The following is a 17,771-nucleotide window of genomic DNA, read 5'->3' as shown; positions in this document are numbered from 1 at the left end:
GAGTGCAGGTAAAGTAAGTGTGCGATAGTGACGGACCTTAGGGTTAGGGTTTGGGTTAAGGTTAGTGCATAGATAGTTGTGTATGTAAAGTTTAGTGTAGGTTTGTAAGGTTTTTGGTCTGCTTGTGTTGTGTGTATGTTTTTCAGAAATGGATTTGTTTTGTTTTGTTGACTGTCGGGATTGTGGTTTGTCGAGCATGTGAACTTTTCATGTTTTTCAACTGTTGATGTTGTGGTTTCGGTGATCTTGTTGTCGGTGTTTTCGTTTGTCAGTGTTATGAGGTAGATCCGGGTAGAGCATTGATCCCGTTGGACCTATTTCAGTCTTAGCGAAGGGAATAAGCACAATGGATGCTGAACATTATGTAGAGGATGAAAGACAAAACAGGATATACAGAGTGAATATCAAAGTTGGCTTCAGGGTATAAAGACAATAGATATATGACTATATACACAGTGAATAGCAAAACGCAATATATGCATGCATTATATACAGAACAGATATCTGAGTTGGCATGCTGAAAGAAACAAAAAGAAGATATCAGAACAAGTGATGTAAAAGGAAGTAAAGTTGGAAGGGGTTAAATTATTTGACCAGACCATTGCATTTGTCATTTCCAAACCATTTGTTCAAGCAACACAAATAATAAAGGAAAGTAATTCACTAAAATTATTAAAATTTCCTGTCAAAAAACAGTGATGATACTGACAATGTTTGTTCAACATCTAAGAGAGTGGTTCAAACCATGCTTGAAGCAAACATGCCCAGGATATGTCAGTTACATTAGAAGGCCTTACTAGAAATAAAATAGAGAAAAGTCAGCATGAGTTAAAGCAAATGTAAGCAAAAAAAGTTTGCATTACATACCATTTTGGTGAGTTGCAAACTTAACTTCTTGTCACTGGAAATTGTTCTCACTCCTTTTAATGGCAGTTTTATATGCTTTACTATCACCGGAAATGCTGTGATAACTTGCAGTATTATTGCTGGATGCAGCCAGTTCTCTGCAGTGTAGGTTCCATCACTGCTATGCTTCAGGGTGTATAGTTTCAAGAGCACACATCATTTGCAAGGTAACCTCATTGTCGCCACCTCTCTGCTACTGCCAGCATAAGAACTGTAGATTGCAACCAGGTACACCATCACATTTTGGTGTATCATTAAGCAACTATACACATTAACCTTCTGTCACTGATTTATGCAAAATTGTCAGCAAAGACAGGCACGTGTATAGCATTCACGTAGAAATCTTGTACAGACAGTAGCACTGAGCTTAGGGTATGCTGCAAGATGAATACTGTCATACTTTTTAAGGACTTTGGTGTTGCATTAGCAAGCCAGAGTATTATTAATTTATATACAAAGCTCTATAATTCTTTGTCTCAAAAGACGTCTTAAATTAGATATGCTGGAAAAAAATCTGCATTTCATGTTGGGTTCTTAACTTTTTTCCTCCAAGTAGATGCAGTAATGCTGTTCGGTATTTATTAATTTCACTTGATAAATCTTATTGACATTTTAGTCCCACAGCTGTTTTATGCATTTGTTGCTAATTGAAAACTTGTTTACCCTTTTCTTAAGCTGAAAAGACATCTGTCTCATTGTGGCTTATAAAATGCTTATGTTACAATTATGTAACCTAGCACAGCATTTTGTGCAAAAAAAGTGCAAGTCTTCTTTCAAAACATGAAAAGCAGGGTATACAGTTCTAAAAGATGATAGGATATGAAAAGTCCCAGTTACCTAACTGAGCTAAGCCTAGCAGACAAGACACATTTAAATCCAGTTATCATGATGTTGTGTCAGAACATGAGCCTAAGTGTTCCTTTCATTTAACAAATATGTGGACATTATTTCAAAGCTTTAAAAGATACTTAACTCCAAAACTGACACCATATAATTAATATTAAGGAGAATGAATCTGAAACCCAGATAACACCGTAATTATTCAAGCTACAGAAAGAAACTGCATTCGGAGAGCTCATTCCTACTGTTTACATAACTTTTCCTGGTCTGGTGATCTGCAATGAAATCCAGGCAAGATGTTTTAAATCACATTAACAGCTATATGACCCAGACAAATTTCTTCACTATCAGTGTCATCTTTTATTCCTCCCATGCCTGTAAAATAACAACACTTTTTTTTCCCTTAAAGTTAAAGTCAGAATTAAATAAGAAGTACAAATAATGGCCACAGGATCAAACCATCCAAGGATGAGAGCACTGCTAAGGATGATCTAACAAAATTAATACTGTTGCATCTGACGGGATATCGTTGGGTTAATTAATTTTCCTGTATTGTTAGTTTTCCAAAATGACTTGGGCACATATGCATTTTGTGTTGCCATGCTTATATTTGAACCTCAGTATAAACTTTGGGTACATTTTATGTTTAATTGGCAAATTACTTTAATCAACCCTTGCAATGAGAATTAGGTAATTGTGAATGTCATGAGGCATGTTGCAGGTTTTTGTGGCATACTTTTTAAGTAAACTTTGTTTTGCAACCTTGGACTCTTTTGAAAAGTTTTGTTAACAAGATTTATTAAGCAGAATTTTTTTTTCTGTGTGCAGTCAGAAAAAAAAATATGCTAATGATCCCTTACCCAGTTCCACAGATCAACATAGTTAAACTGCATCTACTTGTTCAAATGGTATGGTGTCATCAGATAAAAATATCAGGTATAAAGACTTATTTGTCTTGTGAGGGCTGCTTTTAATGTTTTCTCAGCACGTACTGATATGTTTGAAAATAAACAGTCTTGATCCCTAGAGGCTATTATAACAAACATCTTTGCTACCAAAAATCTTCTACCTTTATATCAGGTTATACCTTCTCCATCTGATGCATCCAATTCTTGTCTGGGACACGTTTTTATGTATTATACCTAAAAGAGCTAATCACATTGCACTTAATAAACATTAAGTTCCCAAAGGCCAAAAGATCCTTCATTATAATCAGGATGTATCAACTGGTAGTTAATACAGGACATGGCATAAAAAGGTCCTTGGTGAGGGAGAAACTATACCCAGTTTTGATTTCACTAACAGTGGCTCAAGCAATGCCCACGGTAATTTACTTACAGTACTTTAACTGTGCCCAATACCCTATCTCATCTTAAACCATTAACAATGCAGTGGCTTTAACTGTGCCCATTACCCTATCTCATCTTAAACCATTAACAATGCAGTGGTTGGTCAGTAATGAGTCCATGTTATATACCTTATGCTGTCTAGTTCCCAACATAAATAGAATGAATATCACAGATCTCTGTTTCACATGATATGTTAAAAGTTATGAAAGTAGCAGTGTCTATATTTAATTCTGATTTAATGGGGATTTACTGCAGTACAATCTTCTCATTGTAAACACAAAGTTAAATGAGATTAGTAAATTTTTATCATTCATACTACAGCAGTACCCTTTGGCTAAATGAGCTGTAAGCTACCTAGGATACAACAACCAGCCAGTTCGGCAAAGCTCTGGTTCTCTTCCACTCCTAAGCTCTGACTGCATACTGGATGGATCCTTGAATGGAAATCAATAGTCAGAGTATAGCAAATTCCAAGACTTTCTTGATCTCTCGCAAGTAAGTAGTTGAGAGACTTCAGAGGAGTAGCAATTGGTTTAAACTGAGTTTATAACAGATAAGTCTCCATAGGGAATCAATTCCACACAAAGTATTGCCCATAAAAAATATGAGAGACTGAGTAAGATGCAAATATATTATTATTATTATTATTATTATGGTTATTATTATTATTATTATTATTATTGTTGTTATTTGCTGACTAATATTGCTATTTACCTTTTAAGAAAACCAGTAGTTTTTACAGTATCAGAAGTTTTCTGTTATAGACTGCTATTTTTAGAACAGGGCATCGGCATATTTTTAAGATTTATTTTTTATGGTGAAAGTGCACTGCTTTTGAGAACTTGTATTTGTGTCTGCAAGTTTCTAGGATCAAGAAGTATTTTACAGGGCAAAAAATGTATTTTGAGGTGCAGCCTTGTGTACACATTCTGACAACTTACCTTCATTTTTTTTTCTATCAGGGTACTTCAGAAAAAGGGGCGTTGAATTTTGACATGTATTGTATTGTGTGCTTCTTGTGCTTTACCTTTGAAAATAATTGTGTGTGGAAGAACAAGTGTGTGTGCTACTTGTGAACACTTGTCTAAAAACTTAGCCTCCAAATGAATTGTTCCAGCACAGCATACTGGAAATCAGGCTTCATCCTTAGATACAGCATGGATACTTACTCCGGTCCTGTCAGCTTTTCTCCTGACATACCTAAAAAAATTAACACATTGAGGAGCTCTTGCTGCCACTGTAGGCTCGGATAGTTCCTCAGTCATTACAGGGAAACTCCATGATCAACAGACATTGTTCTATAGACCAGTGGTCAAACACATCCTTTGCATCTGCTCCATTGTCTGATCTGGGCATTAGAGAACCATTTTTTGGGGTTCTGGAGATATACTGTGAGGGTCTCTTCAGTGTTCTAGGTGAAAAAGACCTGGTGCCAAGGCTGAAGTGCTATAATCTAATCAGTCCTCTTCCAGGGAGGTCCTTGCAAAGAAAAAAAAAAGTTTAGACATTGATAATCTGAGAACAGAGTCTCTGTTCATAAAGATGATTTCCTTACATTACTCAGGAAGTTATTACAAGCTGTTAATCCAGGAATTCAGAAATTCTTAACAGGATGCCATCTGAATAAAGAAATTGCTGAGGAAAGTATTTAAGAGCATTGTGACACTGACAGAGATGGGGCTTTTTCTCTTGGAGATTCTCAAGCCCAAAATTCTGATTCTGAGGAATGATGGTCCTCAGCTCCTGTGGAAGAATTTTCCTTTTCAGAAACTATTTCCAGGATAAATTATGTTTTTTTTGGGAACAACTGTGTGTTCAACATGCACTGAGAAAATATTATCATGTGTTGCAAGTCGATATTATCATATGTTGCAAGTCAGTGTGCCACATACCATACTCATCCTTCATATTTTACAAGGCTTGGTGGATTTGTTTAATGCCATCTGTAATAACATTATCAACCTTCTATCACGGAAAGGGAGATAGACTTTATAAATTATATCAAATTAACAAATTGATGATTTCTCATCTTAGATTGGACACAGCTGCCATTTTGACCTCTTCTTCAGCTGTAAACAGATTCCCAACATTAATCCTTCTCCTGTGGATAAAGAAAGTAAAATATTGGACAGATTTGGTAAAAGAATTATCTATTGTTCCACTTTAGCATACAGAATTCTTAACCACCAAGCACATATGTGGACTTTTATTCTTAGCTGCATTGATAGTTTGAGGGAACACTCTGCCACACTTCCTTCAGGAGGTAGATCTTGTCAGAATCCAATTATTTCAGATGTGTCCCAAGTATCAAAAAATGCTTTCTGTATGATTATGCATATATAGTGTCCAAGGCCACCTCTACCGTTACAGTTTTGAGGAGTTATGCTTCGGTATGCAATCTAACATTTGCTAATGAAAAAAAGCCTGAGATTTTAAACTTTAAACTGCTAAACTTTAGATAAAGAGATTTTGTTTGACCCTTCTGCTATTCAGGCCTTCAAACAATTCAATTAAAGAGATAAATAAATTCAGGGAGTTTGTTACAGTTTTCAAGTCCCCCATTGCAACTTTGTCAAATCCTCTGCTTCCTTTAAAAGTCAAAATAACCAGTACCTACATTGCAACTTTGTCAAATCCTCTGCTTCCTTTAAAAGTCAAAATAACCAGTACCTACCACCTTCCAGCTAGCAGGGCACTCAAAAGAGTTGGCGTGAAGGGGGGGGGGGCAAAAAACATGTATTGTTTTAGAGGAAGGGACAGTCTAATCCTTCAGAATGACTATGCCAGCAGTCTCCCCCCTTCCCTCCTTCCCCTATCTCTCAGAATAGTCCCCATTGGCAATAGATTATATCAGACTATTGGGTGACTAAATTGATTCCTGGATGCTGCAACTGCAATACAAAAGGAGTTGTATATATTGCTACATGTGTGTCATGCCCTGCATTCTACATAGGTAAGACCATCAGGAAGTTACATGACAGAATTCTGGAGCACAATAGGGATATAAGAAAAAGAAAAGAGACCAGTGCTTTATACATGCACACTAGAGAATGCAATGAGTATAAAAAATGTATATTTTTTGTGATAGACAAAACAAAAGTAGGAATGAGAGGGGATAACCCTGAATTAAAACTTTTAAATAAAGAGTTAGAATGGCAATTTAGATTAAATGCCAAAGAGAAGCCAGGCATTAATGACAGTACATCTCTATTGTGTGTTCTAAAAAGGAGAGCAAAAGATGTTTGAATTTATTTATGTGAAGTTTATACTTGATAGGTATGTTTTATCTGGTTTAAAGTGTTTATGGTTTACCTTTTGCAAAGATTTGTTTCATTCACCATTTTTACAACAGGTTAAAGTTGCATTCCAGATATCTCATTTTTAACTTTTAACTGTTTTAACATTTTTACTATTTATTTATTAGAGATTTTATTATTCATATTACATAATTTGACATGGCAGGAAATGATGTAATGATAGACTTTCAGATCTGGTGTTATTTCACTAGAGCTTAAAATGTTTTCACTGACTCTGATGATGCCTTAATATTTTATCAGGTGAAAGTGCTTAGTACTTGAATTTTGTATGTTAATTTATTTTATGTTTTAATAGTGTGGAAACATTAAAGTGAGTGCTTTTTCTTTACCATGGGCAGTGTTTTTTCTTATTTTTCCATTATTTGTGTCGTATTATAAAGCTATTGCTTTTTGATATTTCCACCTTGACAAATCTATTCCACGAAGTATCAGGATGCATTATACTATAGAGCCTTGGCTTCTACAATGGCATATGCAAAAGAGATGGACTCCAGAAGCATTCTTCTGTACATATTTGTACAATGCATTACAAACTGGATTATTTTCCAGTGCCAGGAATGATTTTGCTTTGACCATTCTCCAAGGGCTCCTGAACCCTTATCCTTTCCCCTTCCATATTGGCTAGGTTTTGGTAATCCATCCATATAGCCAAGGTCAAGTGCATCACTGAGAATGATGATCACAGTACAGAGTTTCGTAAGTGGTACTTGCCATACGGTTGTGCCCATATGTAAGAGTGGCATTCATAATGTCTCGGCTTGTTATAGACCAATCATCATGGGCAGTATACAGGCAATATTTTTCTGAGCTTTACTAAAATTGTTACATAAAGATATATTGTTTACCCTAGACACATCTTAACATGGTTTTCTAAGGATTTTTAACATGCTACCAACTTTACAATTTTGATTTATAATCAGTGATGCCCTACAAATCGGTTTGGCAGTAGATGTTGTTTAACAGGACTTGTGCAAGGTACATTACAACATGCCACATAGTACAAATACTTTGATAGCTGAAATTGTTCAGTATCAGTCTGTGTGCCATTCACTAAATCCTGGCTTGATTGTCTCATTTCACCTTTCTTGTAAGATTTACTAATGTCTTACTCCCCAAACAGTCACCAATAGGACATACCTCAAAGGTATGTATTGGTTCTCTTTCTTTAGTACACTTCCATCCAATATCTGTCTAAAATGTTTCACTTCTTTGTAATGACACAAAGCTTGTACTTCAAGTATCTAATATTTATAATCAGGTTATTTTGTAGAATCAGTTAGACAAGCTAACTGTGCTCTTTTAAAAATACTTTGGAGTTACATATAAAGAAAAGTGCAGACTTATACAGTAAACACTCAGTTAACCAGCACCCATGGGGATTGGTAAATGCTGGATAACTGTAGTTTCTGGTTGCTTGAGAGTTACTATTAAAGATAGGCCTGACTAATACTGTACCCTATGCTATTTGTTTGGTTTAACTTGTTCTTAGATTGGGGAGAGATGGAATTTATTCCTGTCATCCTTTTTAAAACTCTAAAAATGTAAGGTATGTTTTTGTGTGGGGAATAAAAAGTACAACACATGAAAATTGCAGTGTATTTCTTCAATTTTTTTTTTGGTTGCTTGAGTTTCGGTTAACTGAGAGTTTACTGTACTGGGAGTTTAATATGTTCAAAAGTCACAGGTACTTACTAGGCTATTGATCCATGAGAGTTTCAGAAACCTAGATTTTGAAGATTTTAGCCCTTGTAATTTAACTAAGAATAATCCAGAGCCAGGGAAAACATTTACATTTTACCCATATCAATAAAGGACAGGGGTGCTCACCCTGGGTGAATTTGCAGTTTCCCATCAATTACTTTTGAAGTGAATGAGTGAAGTACTTTGCCTTGTGTGGAGAGGAAGATGATTCCAAAGAAGTTTATTGTCTGTGATACATATCAATCCTTCCAACATGTTCTACTTATGTTGAAGCAGAGATTAAGATCTCTCGAGCAGATGTTTATTCCACCATTAGAACTGTGAATGTACAGTAGATCAGAGAGGATAGGGTCTGCTGAGGCACTTTACATGAGACAGAGCTCGCCCATCAGTAGCTAGTATGATACTGAAGCGATGGACAAGTCTTTGAGAAAGACAGTGTAGTTTTTATGATTTAGGCCATTGATTTTCTTGGAGAGAAAGCATTTAAATTGTGTGAAGTGCTTGGACAGGTACATACCAAAGGGTGCATTATACTCAATGACTAGCCTACTATGTGCTGTGTACAGTGGAATCATCACATCCATTGACCAAGGCTCCAGATTTTTACCAAGAAGTTGTGCAATGAAAAAATACCTTCTTACAATAGTGGATACATAATGATTGAAGAATAGTTTGTTCTCCTCATAGGTTTCCAGGTTCCTAACTACTGAATAAATGTTTATGGGGTGATGCTGGTGCAATAACTGCAGGATGCATCATGCTAACCAAAGGAGACTATGATATGCTTCTTGGCATTAAGTTTTAGCCCATGACATGACAGCAGCTATTTATTTTGGAAAAAGCCTCTTGGAGGACTTGGTGTCCATGGAGATTTTGCAATTGCACAGAAAGGTCACAGTCATCTACAAATTTGGTCAGCTGCAAACCCTTTAAATTAGTCTTTTACCTCCAAAAAGTAAATGTCAAAGAGGAATGATCCAATGACTGAATCCTGGAATGGACCACTAGTGATAGGTATTTTGGAGGAGTTAGAGCCACCTACCCTAATTATCCCTGGTTCTATTTGTGACTCAGTTTACCATCCAATGAGTTACATAGGGATTAACATTTAGCAGCTACCATTTCCCAACAATATCTGAATGCAGGATGGAGTTGAATGTCTTTGTTAGAGCTAGATATTTCATGCCTATTGATCTTCCCTCGTCCATTGTTTCAGTAACTTTGTTGAAGAAGTCAGCCTGGTTAAGCAGGCAGGATCTACCATTGATAAAACTGAACTGGCTTGGATCAGGAGTTTGTAGATTCTCCTTATTTATTAAACCCATAATATTTTCCTCCATAACCTTACAGATGAGGCCAGTCAGACTTATTGGTCTATAAACTTTCAGGTCCATTGATGTCCCATCGTTTTGCAGTGGCATGACTGTTTATGACTTCCACTCATCTGGCACAAACCCTGCTTTAAGACTAATATAGAGCAGCCTCTTTAGAAGGTTTGACAGGTCCCATTTCAGGCTGGTCAGTATGCAGCCTGATATGTTTTCCAGCCTTATAGAAGGAATGCTCTTGAACTTTGGAAAGTGCTTTGAGGACTTGTTTTTAATAATACAGAATGCATAATACAGAAAATACAGCCTATGCACTGAATAACTCCATTCTTTTCACACAAGGTCATTGCAAATATTTTAGAATTGAAATATCTCTGGATTTTACATTTTCCAGTCTAATTTAGGAAAGCTGTAGGCATTGGGTATCTTATATTAAGATTTGAAAGTTCAAGGGCACATGAAGTTATGGCACATTTTCTTTTTTTTCCCTAACTCAGATAACAATTCAGCAGGGATCAATCTGTTCTTCATTTTCAGCAGATGAGCTATTAAAACTGGAAATGATTCAATGTATGCATGCCAAAAGGATTTGATCTCTGACTCACCTGCCATATTATAAACATTTAGATTTTTCATATATGCCTAGGCAAAGACAATTCACGTAATTCAGAGATGAGAGTGGAGGATAGAATATGAGTTGAAAATGTTAGCTGGAGGAAGATAGTTTAAGGATGAATGCTTTTCTAGATATGGAAGCAGGTGAAAGGGCAGATTTGAAGTTTCTGGCTTGGAAGATTTTAATGTTAGTTACAAGCTGGGAATAGAGGTAGTTTATTATTAACTAATACATTTGCCGCACATGTGCTAACCATGATCAAAGCTACTTTTTTTGGTTAGAGAAGGGAAAAATGGCACAATTTGTGAGTCTTGAGATGGTGATGGAGGAGAGAGTACAATGAAAGATAAGAAAGCCATTATCAACTATGGTCAGTTATATGAAATATCAGCTGTCAGGAAGTATACTGGAGTTATGGAGATGCTTAAACTTCAGCAGGTGGCAGAAGAAGAAGTGGATTTGAGGCCAAGGGCATGAATCAGTAATATTAGCATGCGGACAGTGCATGTTACTTATGCGTAGATAACATGTTTGTAAATTTGTTCATGGTGCGGATCAATATTGTTGGACAAGTAAGGAAACAGAGGTGGAGATAGTCAATGTTGGTTTGGAGCTGTTAGGTAGTATATAATTTTTGTGAGAAGATTTGGAGGAGAAATAGAAGAGATATGTGAAAACTATTCCACAGAATTAGAGGTTTTCTTATTAGAAAATTATGGATCATTGTAAGGGTGGGGTGAGGAGGAAAGGATTTCATTCTTAATTTTGTGAAATCAAATAAAATGTCACATTTGTATGCAAAATGGTTTGGCTTTGATAAAGAGGAGACCTAATGATCATATCAGGATGGACAGAATAGGATATGATTGCTACCTGGGTCCAGATAGGCAGGGCAATACCAATAATGAAGGAAAAAGCTTTCTAGACTTCTTTCTGAAAAATGGCTCAATGTTGGTCAACACATAGTTTGCCAAAAGAAGCAATCAAAAGTTTACATACCAGAGTAGTTAGTATGAAATTCAGGTAGGCTTTCCCTTAGTAAAGAAAGGGCACTGTTGTCAAATAGAGATTGAAAAGTCATGTTCACTGAAATGGTCAGTCTCAGCAAAATCAATGACAGAAAAAAATAAACTCGAACTAGTGGTCACTAAAGTATCTAATAGCAGAAACAAGGCCAAATATCTGCAAGTTAAACATAATAGAAGTGCAGAAATTCAGTACAATACTCATTACTGTAGCACCTTAGGAAGATGATGATTTAGGTGTTGAGTCTGGCTAGAGGAATCCTGAGAGTAGTAGAAGTCATGTGACCTAGAATCTTCAGACTGTCCCTGGCTGTTGAAAGTGACTGATTGGAGAATATGAGAAGCTGTTCTTTCCCAGATTTTGAATTGTTTTTCACAAAGTGAAAAGATACATCATCATCATCTTCTTTAGGCTGTTCCTGTTAGGGGCTGCCACAGCGGATCACCTGTTTCCATTTCTTCCTGTCCTCTGCATCTTGCTCTGTCACACCAACCACCTGCATATCCTCTCTCACCACATCCATAAACCTTATCTTAGGCCTTCCTCTTTTCCTGTTACCTGGTAGCTTCATCCTTAGCATCTTTTTCCCAATATAGTCAGCATCCCTCTTTAGCACATGTCCATACCAATGTAATCTTGTCTCTTTGGCTTTGTCTCCAAACCCTCCAACCTGGGTTGACCCTCTAATATACTTATTCCTAATACTGTCCATCCTCATCACACCCAGTGCAAATCTTAACATCTTTAACTCTGCCACATCCAGCTCAAACTCCTGCCTTTTTGTCAATGCCACTGTCTCCAACCCATATAACATAGCTGGTCTCACTACCCTCTTGTAGACCTTCCCTTTCACTCTTACAGGTACTTTTCTGTCACCAATCACTCCTGACACTCTTCTCCACCCACTCCATCCTGCCTGTACTCTCTTGTTCCCCTCTCTTCCACACTCACCGTTACTCTGAACTATTGACCCCAAGTATTTAAACTCATCCACCTTCTCCACCTCTACTCCCTGCATCCTCACCATTCCTCTATCCTCCCTCTCATTCACACACATATATTCTGTCTTAGTCCTGCTGACCTTCATTCCTCTTCTCTCTAGAGCATATCTCCATCTCTCCAGGGTCTTCTCCACCTGTTCCCTACTCTTACTACAGATCACAATGTCATCTGCGAATATCATAGTCCACGGGGACTCCGGTCTGATCTCGTTTGTCAACCTGTCCATCACCATTGCAAATAAGAAAGGGCTCAGAGCTGATCCTTGATGTAACCCCACCTCCACCTTAAATGCATCTGTCACTCCCACCGCATACCTCACCACTGTCACATTACCCTCGTACATATCCTGTACCACTCTTCCATACTTCTCTGACACTCCTGACTTCCTCATACAATACCACAACTCCTCTCTAGGGACCCCATCATATGCTTTCTCTAAGTCTACAAAAACACAATGCAACTCTTTCTGATATTCTCTGTACGTCTCCATCAACACTCTCAAAGCAAACATCGCATCTGTAGTGCTCTTTCCTGGCTTGAAACCATACTGCTGATCACTAATCATCACATCCCTTCTTAACCTAGCTTAAAAAGAGTCTGCAAATATAACACAGTTTTTATTCATTCATTCATTCATTTAGTTAGTTAGTTAGTTAGTTAGTTAGTTAGTTAGTTAGTTAGTTAGTTAGTTAGTTGGTCAGTTAATTATTTATTTATTTAGTTATTTATTTTATTTGTATTTAAATTTGTTACTTGGCGTAGGGCACTGATTACAACTAACAGATTTCAGCCTAAGTCTCACAGCAAGAAAACAAACACTAAATGAAACAATATACAAAATAATTATGTACAAAATGGTACATATAACAATCCAGTACAAATGTACTATTGAGTAATATGATATATTTTGGGTAGGAGTTTTAACAAAAATTGCTATGTATAACATATATAAGCAGACAGCTGTAGGCTCTTGTTTACTGGGTAGGTAGGTGGACAGACAATGTGTTTATAGATTTGCTAGGAATAGAAGCAAGGGAACAGAGAGATAGAGAAAGAGATTATGTAATGTTGCCAGAGATGAGGCATTGACACTTGCTTGTTTCTCTGAGGTGTGCTTTAAGATGAGGTCAGAAAAATAGAAGAAGTATACTTGCTTGAGATAGGACTTGAGAGATTCCCAGAGTTTGGGATCAAGAATTGAGAAGCTATGATCTGTGTTATGAAGTTTACTGTATGGGAGTAACAAAATCCAAACAAGTGCCCTAGAAAGATGGAAAACAGCAGTCCTGTATAGGAGCTTACAAGAAGGAAGTAGGGATGTTGGAATTCCTGACTTTGTAGGCAAGTGGTGGTCATATGAGTTTGGATGTCAGTGGTAGAAAAGTCTGATTGCATTGAAGTTTGTATAGCTGACAACCACGAGGAGTTTGCTTCTCTGTTTGACAGTGTCATTTTGTTTTTCCCAATGTTTTGCAGTGGTGTTCTTGGGAACAGAGTGATGAATTTATAGATTGTGGTGTTGGTTGTTTATATATTTTTCTGGAGTTCTTTTTTTTTTAGGCTGAGGGTCACATGGGGAGTGTTGAGCCTTTTCAATGTATAGTATGTGTGTTAGGAAAATTTCAGAGATGGGGCTAACCATATGTCCAGATATTTGAAAGCATTGGTATTTTCTATAATAGAATTGTTATGGTCCACAATACAGAGAGTTAAGTTGCTGATGGTTTAAAGCTTTTTGTTTGTGCTCAATAGCATACTTTTAGTTTTGCAGGAATCAAGTACGTGTTTATTATTATCATTATTTATACACTGGTTTGGTGACTGTCAGCCATTTTGAAGATCTCTTTATTGTAAATGGAGAGATTGATCTGAGCAGAGGAGAACCATGTCATCACCATAAGGGAATATGGATAGCTGTGCAAAGTTGAGTGGTGAGTTTATTGATGTAGATTGAGAATATTACTGTGTCCAGATTTAATTCTTGTGGGATACCTTCATCTAATTATGGAAAAATGTGACTTCTCTGTAATATATCATGGGTGACTATGGGAGCAACACAATGTGTGAAAACTCTTTGAGCTGCATATAACCCAAAAAGTAAAGCTGAAAACTGAAAATATGAACCAGAAAAAGGAAATCATGAAAAAATCTGAAATATTTGCAAATGGGAATGTGATGATGGGCACCTTTTAAATCTAGAGTTACAAGAAAACTGTGAAGAGGAATGAGTGTGGTAACAGAGAGTATGCAGAAAGCATTTTGAATTTTGGAAGTTTTATGAGAAGGTTTAGAAAAAAAAAGTCCAGGACAAATCTCAAAGTTTCTTCTTTCTTTGCCACCAGAAAAGTTCTTGAATAAAATCCCTTTTCTAACAGAGAGAACATTTGATCCAGGATAAGAGGAAACAGTGAGATTTAATTAGAGGGCTGTGGGTGGGGTGGATCCCCTGAAGGGATGAAGGGAGGCCCATAGCCAGCTGTAACAATTGGAATCATTTTCAGAATCTAGGCATCTAATGTGAGCTGCTGCCAAGGAGGAAAGGGAAGACTCAAATTTTTGGAAGGCTTTGCTGGATTACCAGAGTCAAGAGGAGTTAGAAAATAGTTTGATAGTCTGTCATTTGTTTGGATTGTTCTTGGATTTGGGAGGGCCATCTTTAAATGTTGATCCTCCTTGCCATTGTTTCATAAGTGTTTGTTGTTTGCCTGTTTGTTGCAGGGAATGCTGGTATTGTTTCCTATAAAATGATCCTGGAATAGCTGGATAATTTCTATTTTATTTTGATATGGAGAACTGAAATACTTGGGATACCCCTGTATAAGTTTTCCCTTTTAGCCAAACTGTTTTGATATCTTAGCGGAGGAAAAAAGAAACAGAAATAGCAAATCCTTAACTAAAGGTACAATCAACAGCTCAACCTACTTAAATTCTGGCAATTTCTGAGGACATAGCCGAGAAAGTTTCTCATTATTGATTCAGTTACAAATGGCCTGGACACTGCAGTAGCAGTAGTCTTAAGAACATTGAAGTTAATACTTAGTTACTTGAGATACAGATGTAGTAGGGAATTCAAAGTTGTCTTGATGCCAGACTGAAGAGGGGAAGATATTAAGGTTCTTGTTTTGATGGATGAACCCAGCAAAAACTTAAAACATGTAATCTCGACAGATCAAAGAGTTATATACTTTCTTCCTAAACCTCTCAAAAACTCTGCCCTTCTTATCAGATAGAATGGGATTACCTGCTAAAAGGGGGTTAGAAAAAGAGGGGCTGCAAGAGTGACCACTACAGGATCTGATCTAAAGTCCTTACAAAGGAATTTGTGAGACTGAGGCAGTTTATATAATTTGTTTGATTTGTTTAGGAGCTGGTGGCTGACTTGGTTACTACCTGCAAGGAAAGCATTTCCTAAAGTTAGAAAAGCAGGAGGAATAGCCACAGACTGTAGGGTGTCCACCTGAAATAAGTCATAATAACTCTGTTCCTCCTGAAATAAATCATAATATGTCTGTTGGTTTTAGTTATTTCTTTTTGTTTGCAGTTAAACAGGTCCTTCATCTTGCTCATTATGTCAGAAATGGGTAACTCTTCAGCAAGGAGGTTTTGAAGAAATTCTTTCTTCTAATTTTGATTCCCAGATCTATAGAGTAGAAATCTGACAGACATAATCCAATCCAATTTTTTTGTATATCAGATTCAGAATCTGATAGAGAAGTCCCAGACTGTAATGATTGCAAAGCTTTGGACAAGCCCTACACAAATACAAGCCACTCATCTTTTACATCCTTGGAGGATTGAGATACTAGGAAGGATGAATGCTAGAATTTGTACTTCCTTTACCTGGAACTTTCTATTAAAAATTTGTGCTCAGATGTCTGATTATTCCCCCCAATAATCTGACTGCTCAGTGCAGCCCTGTAACATATGTCCCCATCTCTAATGCCAGCAGAAGTTGTTCTCCCCTGCCTGAAGCAGATGTATGAACAGTACTGGATGAATATATGCCTACTTCCTAACCCTTAGCAGTTTCACAAGGAGCAATACCAGGTTCAGGGTAAAGAGGAACCAGAAAATTATCCGACTGCTCTGTGATGCCATAGTGATGGTGCAGGCCAAAGACTGAAACAAAGAGGAAGACAGACAAGAATTCAACGCCTCCCAGGAAACTTTTCTTTTCTTTTCTTAGCAGCTAGAGGGGATATATCCAAGGAATCAGGGTTCTGACCCATGAGACTTCTGGAAAGAACTTTCAATTTTTGTTTCACTAAATGAAGTAAAAGGTAACTACACCTGCTTCTTAAGGTGCTCTTGAGCTTAGGACCTTTCCAGATGTTTGGCCCTTGGCAGGATACATCCTGTATAGCTTATGTTACTACAACAGTGATCTAATGATAAACGTCTTCCTTTGAATAAAGATTCAGCCATGTATGACAAAATAAAACTTTTTCAAACTTTATGCTTCCTTATGAAAAGCATTATGATCTTAATTTGAATTCAAGCTCTACATGTTATAAGCAAAATATATTTAAAAAGAGAGAGAGAGAGAATTTCTATTTTGATTTGAAGAGACTAATCTCCAAGGAATGCTGTACCAGAAATGGTATTATTTTCCTCTTTATTTGGACTACTGTTTGCAAAATCTCTAACTTGTAGAGAAATCTAAACCAGAAGAACATTTTTAAGTGTCAGGTCAATAATATTTTGTCCTCTAGTTAGGCTAGTAACAATCTTATCCAGTAAGTTATTAGAGAAAAAAAATACTTCTGTGCATATCCTAGGTTGGAGTTGAAACCATTCCAGTTAGTGTTTGCACAGATTAAGACATACCAGTTTGCTCCAGCTGCTGTAGGTGTGTCTGGGTGAAACTTTGTTGAGTGGCAGGATACAGGAGGATTTTCAAGATACTGCTGAGAAAATACAGTTTACACAAAATTTAAGATCAAGCACTTGATATTTACAATACACTAACTATTCTCCATATTTATAAACTTTGAGAAAACAGTGCCTACTGCAGTTGTTTAAAATTACAAGGTATTACACTTACTGACTTTGTGTTCTTCAATAAATACTTTCACACAAATGTTAAGTAAATGCTTTCACTGCTGAAAAACATGTTCCATCAACTGTCTTTAATTCAGTGGTGCACAACCTTTTTGTGTGGCGGGCCACTACACAAATTTTTAATGCATCTGCAGGCCACCTCAAAATATAGTAAGTCGTTATGAGTTAACTATAGGTACAGGTGACTGGCATTTTTACTTAAGACAGCAGTCATGAAATTGCCTGTTTTCTACATCAGTTTTGCATTTAACTTTATTCTGGCTTGCAGCCATGACTTATTATAAACTCTTGCAGAAAGTTACTACTGTTTACAGACTACAAGTTATAAACAAAAAAGAATAGTTACTTCCTCGGCTAAAATTAGAGGTGTGTGCAACAGCAGTCAATTAGGTAAGTAACCATGTGCTGTAAAGTTTGCATGACTGGAGTAAGGCATAGCATTTTTTAAATTTTTTTAAATGTTTTGGTTACACTCTGGGGGCCGGATGGCAGTGCACTGTGGGCCGGATTTGGACCCCGGGCTGGACGTTGTGCACCACAGCTCTAATTGTAACAAACTTCACTGATGCTGTATGTTGAACCCTAAGCAATGCAAATAAATTAATAGTTTTGTTATCTTAAC

The sequence above is a fragment of the Protopterus annectens genome, chromosome 5.part0 (genome assembly GCF_019279795.1).
Source record: "Protopterus annectens isolate FY-2018-M chromosome 5.part0, PAN1.0, whole genome shotgun sequence".
NCBI lineage: Eukaryota > Metazoa > Chordata > Ceratodontiformes > Protopteridae > Protopterus > Protopterus annectens.
The sequence above is the reverse complement of the archived record's forward strand: the minus strand, read 5'-3'. Positions refer to the sequence as shown.